This window comes from Melospiza georgiana, chromosome 5 (genome assembly GCF_028018845.1).
Source record: "Melospiza georgiana isolate bMelGeo1 chromosome 5, bMelGeo1.pri, whole genome shotgun sequence".
Classification (NCBI taxonomy): Eukaryota; Metazoa; Chordata; class Aves; order Passeriformes; family Passerellidae; genus Melospiza; species Melospiza georgiana.
In genome coordinates this window covers 26,570,560-26,584,669 of record NC_080434.1, presented here as the reverse complement: position 1 = coordinate 26,584,669, position 14,110 = coordinate 26,570,560, and the positions used below count along the sequence as shown (strand labels likewise).

At 42.0% G+C, this 14,110-nt stretch overlaps 1 protein-coding gene across 15 annotated transcripts in view; it reads left to right on the top strand.

Moving 5' to 3' along the window:
- The window catches only part of ADGRL3 (adhesion G protein-coupled receptor L3), a 493,129-nt gene that overhangs the window by 23,232 nt on the left and 455,787 nt on the right, over positions 1-14,110 (top strand). The gene's annotated exons all lie outside the window — the stretch shown is intronic.

Genomic DNA, 14,110 nt, shown 5'->3' with positions numbered 1-14,110 from the left:
TTCTTCTTGCCCTGTGCTGCCTTGGAAGCTGCTGTTGCTCCATGGGCTTTCTCTGATACTGGAATTTCTTTCTTTTGGAGGGTTGCAGGAGTATTACCCCACTAAGGCAAGGTTATATATTTTTATTTTTGAGGTGATTTCCCATTCCTCTTTACCAAGGTGTCCTTTTGGCACTTAATAACATGGTTTTTAAAAGACTGGTCTGTAGGAAACTGCTGTTGTTGGGAGGCCATTGGGTTGCACCTTCTCTTCATCTCTTCAAAAGCTCTATTTTCTTCTGATTTCCTTGGAAATTAGGGTAGTCTGTCTGGTTCTAATGTCCTCATAATCTCAACTCTGAGCAGCGCACAAAGTATGCCTGTGGAGCCCCTGCACCATGGCTTCCAAGCACTGAGGAAATCAAAGAAGCAACCTGGAAGCTGTGTCTGGAAAGCAGCAGCTCAGTTCATGGAGAGAGGGAAGGTACTGTGCAGGAGGCCTTTCCAGGAGGAATGGATGGACATCCCTTAAAGGAAAAACAAGGACTGGGGACAAGATGTAAATCAGCAGGGTTTGAGGTAGGAATGGGTGAATTGAGGAACCCTGTGTAGACGTTTTGGTGGGATTTTATGATTTCAGTGTTTATTTCATGGGATGCATGCATCCTGCTTTTTATCCTTTTCCCCTGCCTACTTTGTGTGCTGAAATGGGAAGCAAATTGGACTGTCCTGTCCAAGATGTTGTTAGTGAGTGTGTTAATGGGTTGTAGCTGTCCATGACAGCCCTGATCCTGTGGGTCTATGTGTTAGCTGTAGAGGATGGTCCCATGAAGCTGAAGTGGGACTTCTTAGGTATTGGAATGTACACATACAGATATTTGTGCTTGCCTTGGTTTTACTGTGGGATGTTGGTATGGGCTGGTCTTGGTTTTCTGAGGTGCTCTGGTTGCAGAGAAGGGAGGATTAACAAAGGTGTAAGAGAGAAAGTGGACAGTTACTGAGAACAGAAAAATCACACAGTGCTGAAAGTTTTCCTTTTCACCGAACATTAGATATTCCCAAAAAATGTACTGACACTTGCTCTTGAGTACTCCCAGTTTGCACTTTGATATTAATTGAACCAAGGACTAAAATTCCTGCTTTGTTGATTGATTTTTTTTTTTAATTTTAAACTGATTAATGTTTTCATTTGAATAGCACTGCTGACTCTGCAGAAGATGTGATCTTTTAATTAGCAGATGTCAGGATTAGCATTAGTGTTGAGCTGTAATTAGCATTTGTACGCATAGTAAAAGACCCAGGCTCAGTTTGGCAGCAAGGAGAATGAAATTATAGGTAGTGGTGTAACTTGGCACTTGCCTGCATATCTGTAATGGGGTTTTTTGGAAAAGTGAAACCCACAAGTACCATGATCAAAGCATGAAGTCTAGCGGATTAATCACTGATTAAAAAAATACATATAAATTATTGGTATCATTCTGTTAGCTAAATCATAAGTTTTGTTGGCCTAACAGAATTTAATATATCTAATTGTCACACACTGATGCTCTTAAATTGAAGGCTGCAAAGTGCTAATAGTTCCTTGGCTACACTGCATTGGCAGCAGTGTGTGTGGACGTGGATGTCTCTGGGAATGAGACCTAAGAGACCTGAAGAAGGTGCCATTTGGGGCTCTTAGAGTCCCACTTCAGCTTAATTTAAAGAACAAATTAAATTTTCTTAATTTAAAGAACATTGCCTTAATGCCTGTTTGCAGAATTGAGGGTTTATATTGGAGGAGTTTTGTGTGAATGTAGGAGGAAGCAAGACAGTGTGTGTATCACAGGTCAGAGGGACCCAGGTACAGGAAATAATGTAATCTGGATTACAGTCTCCGAGGAATGAGACCTTTCCCTTCCTGCTGGTGAAAGACAAGCATGGCTCCAAGTTAGTGGAAAGAGAACATCACTGGCTAATAAGAGACTTAAAATCTGGTTGTTGATTATTTTGGGGAAATCTATCCAGTAGCATTGTATCCATGCAAAGGGGAAAAAAAAATCCTTTTTAATCCTGCTAAGGTAATTGAAGACAATGGTGATTTCTGTGACTGTTAGTCAAACAAATAGACAAAAATCAGTAGTTCTGCTTTTTGGTACATCAAAGGAAAGTAAAAGCTGCTAAATTATAGGTATTGCAGGAATGGAGGTTGAGAGTTTGCTGGTCATTGGTGCTTGGGGGGAAAAAGGGAGCCTTCTGTAGAGCCCATCTGTGGTAATGGTAATAGTGTTAGGATATAGAATGAGTTTGCACTGCTCCCATGGCCGGGTAGGAGAGCAGAATTCTATTCCTGCCCTGTGTGCATGCGTCACTCTTCCTGGCTTTGGTCTCCTTGTTGCATCTAAACCCCAGTAAAATGCACTTAATGATTCTGACGACCTTTGTCAAGGTGCTCTGAAATTCAGCCCTGACAAGTGCTGTTTTAGGATGATGAGTTATTTCTGCTTGCCACTTCCTTGTGGTTTTAAACTCTATTGGAGTTTTAAAAGACAAAAAGACAAATGTTATGCAAGTTAAACTATAAAATGATGCTTTAAAAATGAAAATCTTTTGAGAGGAAACATAAAAATGAGCCTTGAATCCATATTAGTATTTTTTTCTCTCCCACTTTACAGCTGAATATTTACAGGTAACAAAAAATTCAAATGCTTAAAGACGATGTTGGGCTGCTCCCCTCTTGCATTTCCACCAGGGAGAAGCAAGAAGGATTTAGCTGTCATCTTGCATATATAAATAATGCTTATAAGCATAACCACCCCCTGCAAACAAACCTTCTCTTGCTTCCAAGCCCCTGCTTGGATCTCTGGAAACAGCCGTGGAGGATCTTAGGCACTTAACATGTGCTGGTTTGTGTTGGTTTGTGTAGTTGCATTTGAACTTCGCTCCAGTGCTTTATTTCTAAAAGGAAAAATACATGCCATCAAAAATGAAGCTTTTTCAAGGTGTTGGCTTTTTGAGGGAAGAGCCTGGTGCATATGTGGCAGTGTAAACCTGCAATGATCATTCCATAAAATAGCAGTAAGAGCAGTGGTGTGTCTGATTTGTCAAATGAAGAGGTGGCACATCTCACCTTCCTGCGGAATAAATACAGCTCATAGGAGAGGGTAATACTGCCATCATAATATAATTGAGATTATGTTATTCCAATGTACAATTCAATAAAACTAACCACAGTAGTGGTGTTATCGATTTATAAACTCAGTTAAAAGCAGTTCACATATTCAGTTCAAAATATTTCTGATGAATATCAGCCCTGGTAATATTATTTCTTTCATTCAGTAGCAGAAGTTTTTATCAGCCTGAAATATCAGATAAAATATTAAGAAACAATTTGATTTTTGCACCATTGCCCTAAACAAACTGACTCCTTACCAGCAAGAGCTCCTAATTTTTTTTCAGTCTCTGCATTTCTGATACAGTGTGGAAAAAAAAAATATATTATTTAATGGCACTTTTTCGGAGGAGGGGTCCTTCTGTGCTGGAAGCAGCCACTGCTACTCGTAGGCGTGATCATTTGTCATGTAAATGAATGTCTCCGACCTCTTCTGCACCAGAGGAAGGAGTCTGCAGTAATTACTTGGGTTTTTCCTAGTGTAATTAGTGAGTAATCTGCTGTGACATCTAAGTACAACATATGTAGTCAGCCTTTGAGTAAATATGTTGTTTAGTGAATTGTAAAGCAATGTCACCCGTTTTTAAGTGGTATTGCAGGAAAGCCTTTTGCAGATACTGCCTTTTACAGCTATTTGTTCATGGATCTTTCTGCTGTTTCCAAAGAGGAGCAATGGAGCTGGGGAAGGGTCTGGAGCACAGGGGTGTCTGAGGGAGCTGGGGTTGTTCAGTGTGGTCAAAAGGAGGCTCAGAGGAGGCATTCCAATTCAATCTAAACAGACAGTGAAGCCAATAATGAAGGATTCTTATATTAAGGTATAAATATGCCGATGGAGATCAGCCTTCAGCATGGTTTTGGCTTGAGGTTTCCATTCCACTCTTCACCAGTCATAGAAGAGAAATCCTTCAGATAAAAGACAATAGGAGTTAGTAGACTTACGGTTGAACCGACGTGGGAACAATAGTATTTTTATTTATTTAGAGAAATCTGTTGAAATATCCAGTGGAATTCAAGTCCCTGTTGAGTGTGTATCATTTGGTAAACAGGATAGCTGCAGACCCAGTCAGGAATCCTAAATTCTCTTGGGTTCTACCTTGTGGATATAAATTCCTTTGGAGGTGGTGGTTTGACCCATGCAGGTCAGTTTGACCTGCATTATAAGGTATATATATCTATATATAAGTAAGGTAGTTTGACCTTCTCACTCCCTACCACTACCTGACAGGAGGGTGTAGCCAGGTGGGGTTCGAGTCTTTTCTCACAAGTAGCAAGTGACAGGACGAAAGGAAATGGCCTGAATTTGCAGCAGTGGAGGTTTAGATTGGGATATCAGGGGAAAAAAATCTTCATCAAAAGGATTATAAAGCACTAGATTATGCTGCCCTGAGAAGTAGTGGAGTCACCAGTCTTGGAAGTATTTAAAAGATGTGTAGTTGTGCTTAGGAACATGGTTTGGACTTAGCAGTGCTGGGTTGAATTTGATCTCAGATCTTTTCCAACCTAAATAATTCTATGGTTCTAAGAGGTCACTGAAATATATGGATGCAAGAGCATTCATGATTTCATGAGAGGGGAGATGAAAATATATCGGATTGGCATTTGCTTCTTGCTTGTGGCAGGATCAGTACTTCAGTCTTAAGGCCAACTTTGCTCTTCTTTTTCCTTCCTGTTCTCTTCTTCTGTTCCTTCCTGTTTTAAATCCACTTTTAAGAGGGCCTTAAGAATGGTTAATACTTTGAGAATTTAGGTCCTACAGTAAGTGTACTAGTTTGTTAGTTGTCTCTGGCTTTACGGTCAGAATAGCTATCAGCTGTGTGCTATCACTTCTTTTCCTATGGCAGCAAGAGAGTCTTACAAAAAATCTGTAAGATTCTTTCTCCCCCCTGGCTTTCAAGAGCTGTGTTCAACTCTTCCCATTTTATATGTAACTTCTGCCAAAAAATATTGACTTGTATATGCTCCTTTCGTGCCTACTTGCTCAAACTACAATATTTGTTCTGTGCTTGCACACATCTCCCTGGTTTGTGGCAAGTGTTTTAAAAAACCTTGTATGGTAGGAGCAAGCCAGCTGTATGCAACCTGCTGAGCTGACCTCAGGTCCTTGCTTTGTCTGACCTCTTTGTCACTCTGAACCTGAGATGTAAGACATGTTTCATGTTGCTTCTAAACGTGATGGCAAGGAAGTCATTGATTGCTGAAAGCACGTGACAAAACCTTTACAACATTTTGGTTGGAGTCTTTGCATTTCACTAAACTTAACTTCTGTTTGGCATGTTCATAGAGATGCAAACCAGTTTCTTCTATCAGCAGCACATCTAATTTATTTCAGAGTGAGGGAAAAAAAGTAAAGCTGGAGCTCACAGTGAATGTTACTCCTGCTTGCAATGTCCTGAATACTTCCATTTATTACACCATTGCAATTGAAAGGAAGGTTGTGTGTGTAAACAAAGAAGTGGACAGTGTCTGCACTTGCTCATGCTGCTCATTAGGCTACACCTGATTTTCTTTCACCTGTCATTGCTTGGGTTGATGGTTCTCCACCTGCACCCACACAGCTGCTGCCTCACCTCCTGTGCTCTGTATAGGCCAGGTAGTACTGGAAGTGGTGTGGGGGAGAACACCTCCAACAATGAGATAAATGGTTGTCCTGGAAATGGATCTTGGCTGGTGATTTGAAGAGGTTCAAGCCCAGAGTCAATATTCATAACTCATCTGCCCCTAAATACAGGTAACCTGCAGTTAGGAGTGTCAGATTGAGTTTGTTATGTAATAGTATTTTTGGTAAGGTCAGAATTTCCAATTTTGTACGTGGTATTAGAAGTTACTTTTTTTCCTCTTGAGTACTGTTAAAAAAATCAGTAGGAAATTTTTGTAGTGCCTGTTGAGACAAATTAAGCACACATTCTTGTTTAAGTATGTGTGCAGAGTCCTACTGAAATACTTGGTTCCACAGGGACTCTTCCATCACAAGCAAATGCCAAAACTGCCTCCCAAGAGGATTTGCACAGCCCACCCCCAGCCCAAAGGTGTCCCTGAGCTCAGCCCCCGAGGCTTCAGTTCCAGGATGGCTACATAACCCTGCTGAGACTGTCTCTTACCACCCAGGGAAACTTCTCTCCCTTGTAAGAAGTCCTCCTCTCCCTGGCACTCCTCCTTCCAGAGAGTTTCACCCCTTCCTGTAGTTGGACTTCCTGCCCTCTGTGCCAGGTCATTTCTCAGTCACAAATCACCACTGCTGAGTTGTCACAATTAGAATTTTTCCCTGTGTGTCTTCCCCTCACTCCTGAATTGTTACAAATTCAGGAAGAGCATTTTGAACAGCCTCTAGCAATGCTGATGGTGGTACTTCACCCATGCAGCATCCTACCAAAATCCCTTACAAAGATTTAGATTATTTGAGTGTGCATTCATGGCTGTGTTCAAATGTTGCACTGTTGCTGAATTTCGTGAAGTACAGTTCAGTTGTTGTCACATTGTTCTGAGTTTGAGGTTTTAGAAAGTGGAGCTGATGTGCTTGTGAATCTTTTTGCAAGGTTGTGCCATAATCCTGCTTGGTACAAGCATCAACGGCTGGGACTCATTGAATCAGTAACAGCAGAAATCAAAATGAAGCATTTGGTATTGCATTGAGGGAAAGCACTGCTCCTGAACTAACAGCATACCCAGAAACTTCCAGTTATTTCAGTGTCCCATCAATTCATGGGACTTTCATTAATGTGGGTGTATAGAATTCAGTTTTTCTTGAGTGTGAATGAGGGTGGTGAAGTTGGTTTGGAGGTGCAGTGTGTCAGGAGCAGAGATCTGTACGAATGGTATCATGCAAAGTCTTCTGTCCTCCTGCATACCCAAGGATGAAACAGAAGCAGAAATGAGCCCTGCAAAAAAGAAGCCTGTATAGTGGTGTGAGAATGGTTTACTTGGGTGGTGATCAGCATGCAGAGGAATTAGTATATCTGACCAGATGAGCTAAGATCTGGCTCTCTGAGTGGAAAGAAAAGGCTGCACTTACATAAAGTGCATGTGTATAAGCTGTGCTGATTTGGCTGCTTTCACCTTCTGGGGCTCAGTTATTTGAGCAGGTGGCGAGGAGAAGCTCTGCTTTGATTGTGGGTGCGTGTGGAAATCCACTGGCTTGGGAAAATAATCCACCCTAGCGCTACTGGGGTATTTGAGGAGGAGCTCTGACCTTTGCTGCATTTTTGTGTGCTGAGCCCTTGCAGGAGCAGTCAGCTGGAGGGGTGCTGCTGCTGTGCCCTGCCAGGCAAGGCTGGAGGGCTCTTATCTCCTTCCTTCCGCCTCGATAACAGCACTTGTCATCTCGCCGCACATGTGGGTTTTACACAGCTCAGCGTGCTTTCCAGCAGACACCAAAATATTAATTATAATGCTGTAAAAATTAATTGAAACACAGCATAATCTCTGTTAAGTAAGGTCACTGAAATTGTCTGAAAATAGACTGCTCAAGAAATAAGATGAAATCTCTCTACAGAGAAGCTTAGCAGATTTCCTGTGTCAGTCCTCTTGAGATGCTTCTTACTGCCGTTAAAGGGTATTCAGTATTTCTGTATTTTCCCTGAGAGTTCCTGCCAGCTTTCCTATCCTGCTTATCTCTGCTAACCTGTTAATAGTGTTTTGGCCTCCTTTGCCCAGATGGTGATGGGGGCCAAGCACTGGCTGGTGGTGTCTTTGTCTGAGCATTGACTCCTTGGGAGAAGACATGGGCCTATGGAAAATGTGGATGGAGATGCAGTCTGGTGATTCTTTGGTTCCTATTACAGTTCTAATACCTGTGCTGGTCCTGAAAGAGCAGGGCTGCCACAAAACATTTGTTTGTTAGTGTGTACCCAGTGCCTTCAAAGTTGGTTCAGCAAAGTAGGTAGAAGGATGAAATCCCACCAGCCTCCCAGTGGCCCCAGTCCAACTGGTTTATGGCATTTAGGAATGGCAGCCGTGTCTTTTTCATCCCATTTGAAGCCAGCTAGTACTAAATGAGGTTAGATTTGGAAATAAAATGCATATTTACTCTAGAGATTGTTCTTATTTCAATGAATTGGCCATTGAAAATAGATGGCCCATAACTTCAGTGTGACAGTGGGATGAATGCAAGCTGGCATTTTAGTTAGGGATGCTGCCAGTGATGTCATTGCATCAAGAAATTCAGGCAGCCATGTGGTGTGATAAGCCTTTACTTTCAGAGGCTGTGTGAATGGGAACTCTGACAGTTTGCAATTTCTGGTGACATCTGCTACATTTTATTTTATTTTAAGGTAAACTGCTGTCTGGGAAGGTAAAGTTACCACCTGCAGTCAGAGAAGGACCTAACTGGACCAAACAAGCTTCCCGACATGTAATAGTGTGACCTTTCTCCAGCTCTGGTTTTCTCTTTTGGTGTTGTAAAGTCCTTTTCTCTGACTGCACATCAATGGCCTGCAGAAATAGTAACCTTCAAGTGGAGAGGGGAAAAAAGAAAGAAAAGAAATAAGAGCTTCAGGTGAGCAAGATGAGAGCACATGTGGAGGAGCTGCTGTGTTGTCTGGATGCTCTGATGTGCTGTGCATTTCAGCCATGTTCTCCAAAGACAGGTCCTTCTGCAACTGCTGCTTTTTTTTTTTTTTTTTTTTTTTTTTTTTTTTTTTTTTTTTTATTCTTTCCTGTTGACAAAATCCTGGGGGGGAAATAGCTATGTGTGAATCCAGCTGTCTTAAAGCTGATAGAAAGAATTTCCTTGGACATCACAGGCAGATGAGAAGAGAGGCTATTGGGCTCTGGTGGGGAGAGGAGGGAGCTCAGAGCAGAGGCAGCCTGCACTGCCTTTTTTAAAATATGGTTTTGTTTTCAATAAAAATCCTGGCTTTGGAAGGAGCCTTCTGAGGGAGAGAGGGTAGCAGCATTGTGTGTGAGTTTTTAATTCACTCGTATGATAGAGCTTTGAGGAAAAAAACTGGATGGCACTTAAAGATTTTCTGCGATTTTGAACGATATAAAGATAACTTTATGTAGTGTGAACTCAAGGCTGTCATGGTCTGTGAACTCATGCAGGAGTGGAGAAAGGAAAATGTTGAAAACTGCAGTGATTAATCCTAGCATTTGGTTTGTTAGGCCTTGTGGAGGCATGCCTTGCCATGTAGAAGTTGAAATAAGTCATTGCAGTGGAAATCTGAAAATCAGACAGGACCCTTCTCTTAGATTTGACTTCACATGAGGCATCTGAACTGCATTAAATCCATATTTTTAATATTTGTGGCTAAACTTTGCAAGAAAGGAGCAGTCAGACTTCATGTTGTGATGACAAAGGGTGGATCCACTGTCAAAGTGATTAGAGGCTCAGGCTATCCCCAGCAATTGCCATGCTGTAAATATTCAGTCCCCTTACCCTGAAGCCAGCAGCCTATAACCCTTTTAGAGAAGAAATGCAATGAGGTTGTGAGCCAGCAGACCCATTTGGAAATGTATTCTTCCTGTGCTGTTGGGTGTTACAGCACTAAAAATAAATTAAAAGGCACCATCATAGGATATTACTACTAGCTTATGATACAACTTAACTGCTGATAGACAGTCTATTATACCGATTCCTCTGGCTGCTGACAGCTCACCAGGTGCTTGGAAATGTCAGCCCCTGCCCCGGGATATATGGGGAGGTTATGGTTTAATTTTCAGGTCGCCCATGCTTTCTGTGGGTGGAGAGTAGCACAGAGCTGGCCCTGGGAGTCTTGCAACCAGCTTGTGTTTTTAGTGTGTTACCTGAACAGTGTTCTTGCAGAGCTCTTTGTTCTGTCAGACTTGTGGGTTTCGGTGTGTTATCACCTCCTATGCTGGTAGTCACTTTTTTCTTTCCTTTACTGAAACCATCTCAATTAGTTCATATTGCTGCCACTCTTTTTTTTTTTTCTTTTTTTTTTTTTTACCCCCGCTTAAGGAGGGACCCACTCAGCCTTCCTGGTATGTTTGGTAACTGTATAATTAGAAAGCTAAAAATAATGCACGGAAAGCAGCAGTTTCACAGGAGGTGTCCCAGTTTGGCAACAGTGGGCTCTGAGTCACACTTGCTTCACTGAGAGCTTCACTGAAGGCAGCAGTGAGCATTGTGCACTGCCTGTCTGGGCAGCCAGGGTTTGCCAGTGTGTGGTGCAGCACAGCTGAGGTCTGGCCAGGCCAGAGTGCCGTGCGTGGAGATTTATTGCACTCTGTGTTCATTTAGGATGTGTTACCATGCTGACCAAAACCCTGCTCTGAGCTCTCTCTGAAGTACCTTGGTGCCAGGAGCAATGATACAAATAAAAGAGTGAGTGTCCCCATCTTTGTCTGATAGCCAGCAGATCTCAGCTCTATCAGCAGGAGTGCTTTTATTCTTGAAGATAGTACTGCAAGCAGTATCCAATTTTCTCTTAATTATTATTTTTTTGCTTCCTCCCATGCAGTGACAAGGCCATAAATTTCTCCTTCTCCCGTGCTGGCTTTTATTATTTATTGATAGCATGTTAATTCCCAGAATCTGAACTCCAGTTGGGACCTTATTAATGTTGATTCTTTACAGACTCACCATAAGAAAGGAGGTCTCTGGAACACTGAGGAAGCCTGTTTTATACCCTCTCTTTATACTTTGATTACTTGCTGTTCTGGGATAGAGCTTGAATGAAGGAAATGGCAAATTTCATACTATGCTGTTGCACCAGGTGAAAACCCTCTTGTTTCCAATTTATCATCATTTTTATCATGTATCTTCCAGTGTACATTCCTTTTCATCAGCCCTGTCACTTAGGTTTGTGTGGTCCCAGGGCAATCTCAGCACATTGGCTGCTTCACCTTCTAACTGCCTGGGAAACTTTTAATTACTGATCTTAAAAATGATGGCATCCAAATACAGGTGAACAGACTCCCAAACTTCTTGTGTTTAGGCATTTATTACTTTGTGAATCACTCACCTGATTTTCCTGGGGGCTGCTTCATGGCTTTCAAGCACTGAACACCTGAAATGCCATTGGGGTGGAAGGAAGTCAGGACTGACTGCACAGAAAGCTCATAGGGATTAACTTAGTTATTTATCCCCTTGGTTCTCACTTTAATCTTCTTTTAGTAACCAAATTCAGTGAACTGCAGAGCTGCTTAAAGGTCTGCCTTGTTCTGAGCAGTTTCTTTCAAACTTTATTTTGTCTCTTAGGTGAAATAGGGATTAAATTTACAGCATGGTTTGTGAGCCATGCTTAGTTCAAATTACAGTAAATCATTAAATGTGCTGCCATTGGTTTTAGAGGAGAAGCAGATGCAGCCCAGTACTGGGACCATTAAACTTCCAGGAAATGGTGGATACAAAAAATAAATAAAAATGCATGAGAAACAGATTTTGGCTGAGAGGTTCTTCATTACAAGTGCTTTTTAGAACCTCTGAGACTGGTTTGCTGTCTTTGGAAGGAGCATACGTTGTCTTGTTTTAGCTAAGCTTTGGTGAAGAAAAGGGGGGCTGCTGTGCTAGATGCAGGTGCCCCCGTGTGCAGGGCTGGGCACTCTGGGTCATGGCACACAGGCAACAACTGGCATTTCTAGCCCTGCAATAGTTTACCTTCAATAAGTTGTAGGAGTTTGGATTTATTCTCCTTGAGTCAGTGAAAGAGGGTATAATAACTGTCTTGGGGAGGGAGGAGATGTGCATGTAGATTTGTTTATCTGGGTTGCTGTGGGTCATTTATTCATTGCTGAGCACAGTGTGGCTCTTGCACATATTTATTTACTTGCTAATGAAAAAGCTACAGAATTTTGGAGGAAGGGCTGAGAACACAGATTTGGTATCTGAATGCTTTCCATATTCATGCTGTGTGCAGGCAGACATTTCTTTATACCCCATTTTAAAATTCTAATCTGTGATGCTGTAGATGAGCTGTGGGATGGTGGCTGACATTTCAGCTCATTTCTTATCATTTTAGTTTTAATCAGAAGCTAGTGCTCAACTGTATATAAACACAGGTAAATCAACTTCACTGGTCTCATTGAATGGCAGTGAGGATTGTGATTTTATTCTTTGTAACATGAAATTTTGAACATGAAATTTTGACACAGCAAACTAATTTCTCAAGAATTCTTTCAAGAGTTATACAGAGAAACATTCACATGAACCCAGGGTCATGGCTGCAATTGACAGGAATCAAATACTTTTGCCACCCAGGCTGTAGGTGAGTGACTGACCTCACAGAAGAATTCAGTAAGATTTTTATGAGTGATTTTGCAGTCTCTGGCCTCTGATGTCACCAGGTTCCTTAGAAAAGAGGAGAACTTCAAAAGGAGGACTGTATCAGAGCTCTCATTAAATTACTGAACCTTGTCCTTACTCGGTTTTCCAGATTGATTTGTAACTAATCTTTTAACAGCACACAAAATCTGCAGGCCACCTGCAAGAAGGGGGGCCATTACCATTTAATAATATTTTCTCAACAGAGATACAAAAGAAATGCCCTGCAGAGTTAATCACAAATATCCATTGAGAATAAACATGCAAAATGTTACATCAACAGAGTTCCTACGTATGCAGCACTCCAAGCTCTGCTGCTATTAATAATATGTTGAGAAGGCATGGGTGTGTAAAGGAATGAAGATATTATATGCATATATATATATATATATATATATATATATTTATGTATACCCACCAACTGTATAACCTACATGCTAGGCTTTACATAGCACTGTATCAGTTTCATCTTACTGCTGCCTGCAGGACTTCCCTGGACTTTAATTACATGCTGGAAAATCTTCGCAGCATCAAACGGTAGATACATTATTAAAAGGAAGAGCTTGGCAATGGCACAAGCTGCATTCAGGAGTTCTAACTATAAAGTGCTGGATGATGACTTGTTTTTGTCAAGCTTGTGTGCCACACGCGCACCCCAAACCGTCCTAGCTGCAGGTGGAAATATAGTTAGGTCATGAGAGGGAGGGATGGATGTGTAGCCATCCCTGAAATTTATTTAGATAATAAACAGTTCCAGTACAGAAAATAATCCTTAAAAGCTGAGTCCTGGGGATTTCTTCAGAAGAGAACTTGCTTTTGCCCCTAGGAGCAAACCAATTTGCTTGAGAGAGCTGGTGAGCAAGCTGCCTGCTGCTGGCTGTGAAAGGAGCAGTGCTGTGAATCACTGCAAAGAGTAGAACCCTGAAAAAAATTACGTTTTTACAAGTCAAAGCTGGTTTACTTGTGTTATCTGGGTTACTTGTATTACTTGGGTTGCTTTTGGCACTACAGAGCTTCTTTTGCCCCATCCTCTCCCTCTCATATTTTATTTTCTATCAGACAAGACTCCTGCCTGTGGAGGAGATTCACAGTAATGAAAGCACACTTCTTGGTTCACACCTGGTCTCCTGGAATTTTTTGCCCTTCACAGTTTTATAAACAGCCAGGCAGGAGCTCAGCTTTAGGTATGTCCTATATAGAGCTTTAGGTGTACCCTTTGTGGAGCTCTGGGTGTGTCTGCTTTACAGACAGGTGCACCTCTGGCAGTCTCGTGGGACTGCAGCCAGCCCTAGTTTATTTTTGGGTGATTTTACTGGTGAGATGAATTACCTGTGTTTGACTCCTCTGGTAGAGGGGAAAGTTTTCTGATTAACAGCTTTTAATGCTTTGCTGCACTGGAGAGTCAGCTCAGATCCCAGTGTGGGACATTGGAGCTGGCTTCAAGGCAGGAGAGGGGGCCTATTGGAATCATCCTCTGCCTCCCTGTGCTCCTGGCTGGCCACATTTTCCTCCTGTTGTTTGGCATTCATCAGAACACTTGGTGGAGAACGGATTTGCTGTGCTCTGCAGGAGCCTCTTGCAGTGCTCACTAAAACAGGAAGAGCAGCAGTGTCCCACTCTGGCTCAGCATGGGAGGAGGCTTGGGCTGGATCTCTCTGGGTGTCAGGGTGGGTGGACCTTGACTTGACACCTTAGGGCCTATACTTGATGCAGATTAAATATATAGATATAGGTAGATATATATATATATGTATATACACACAT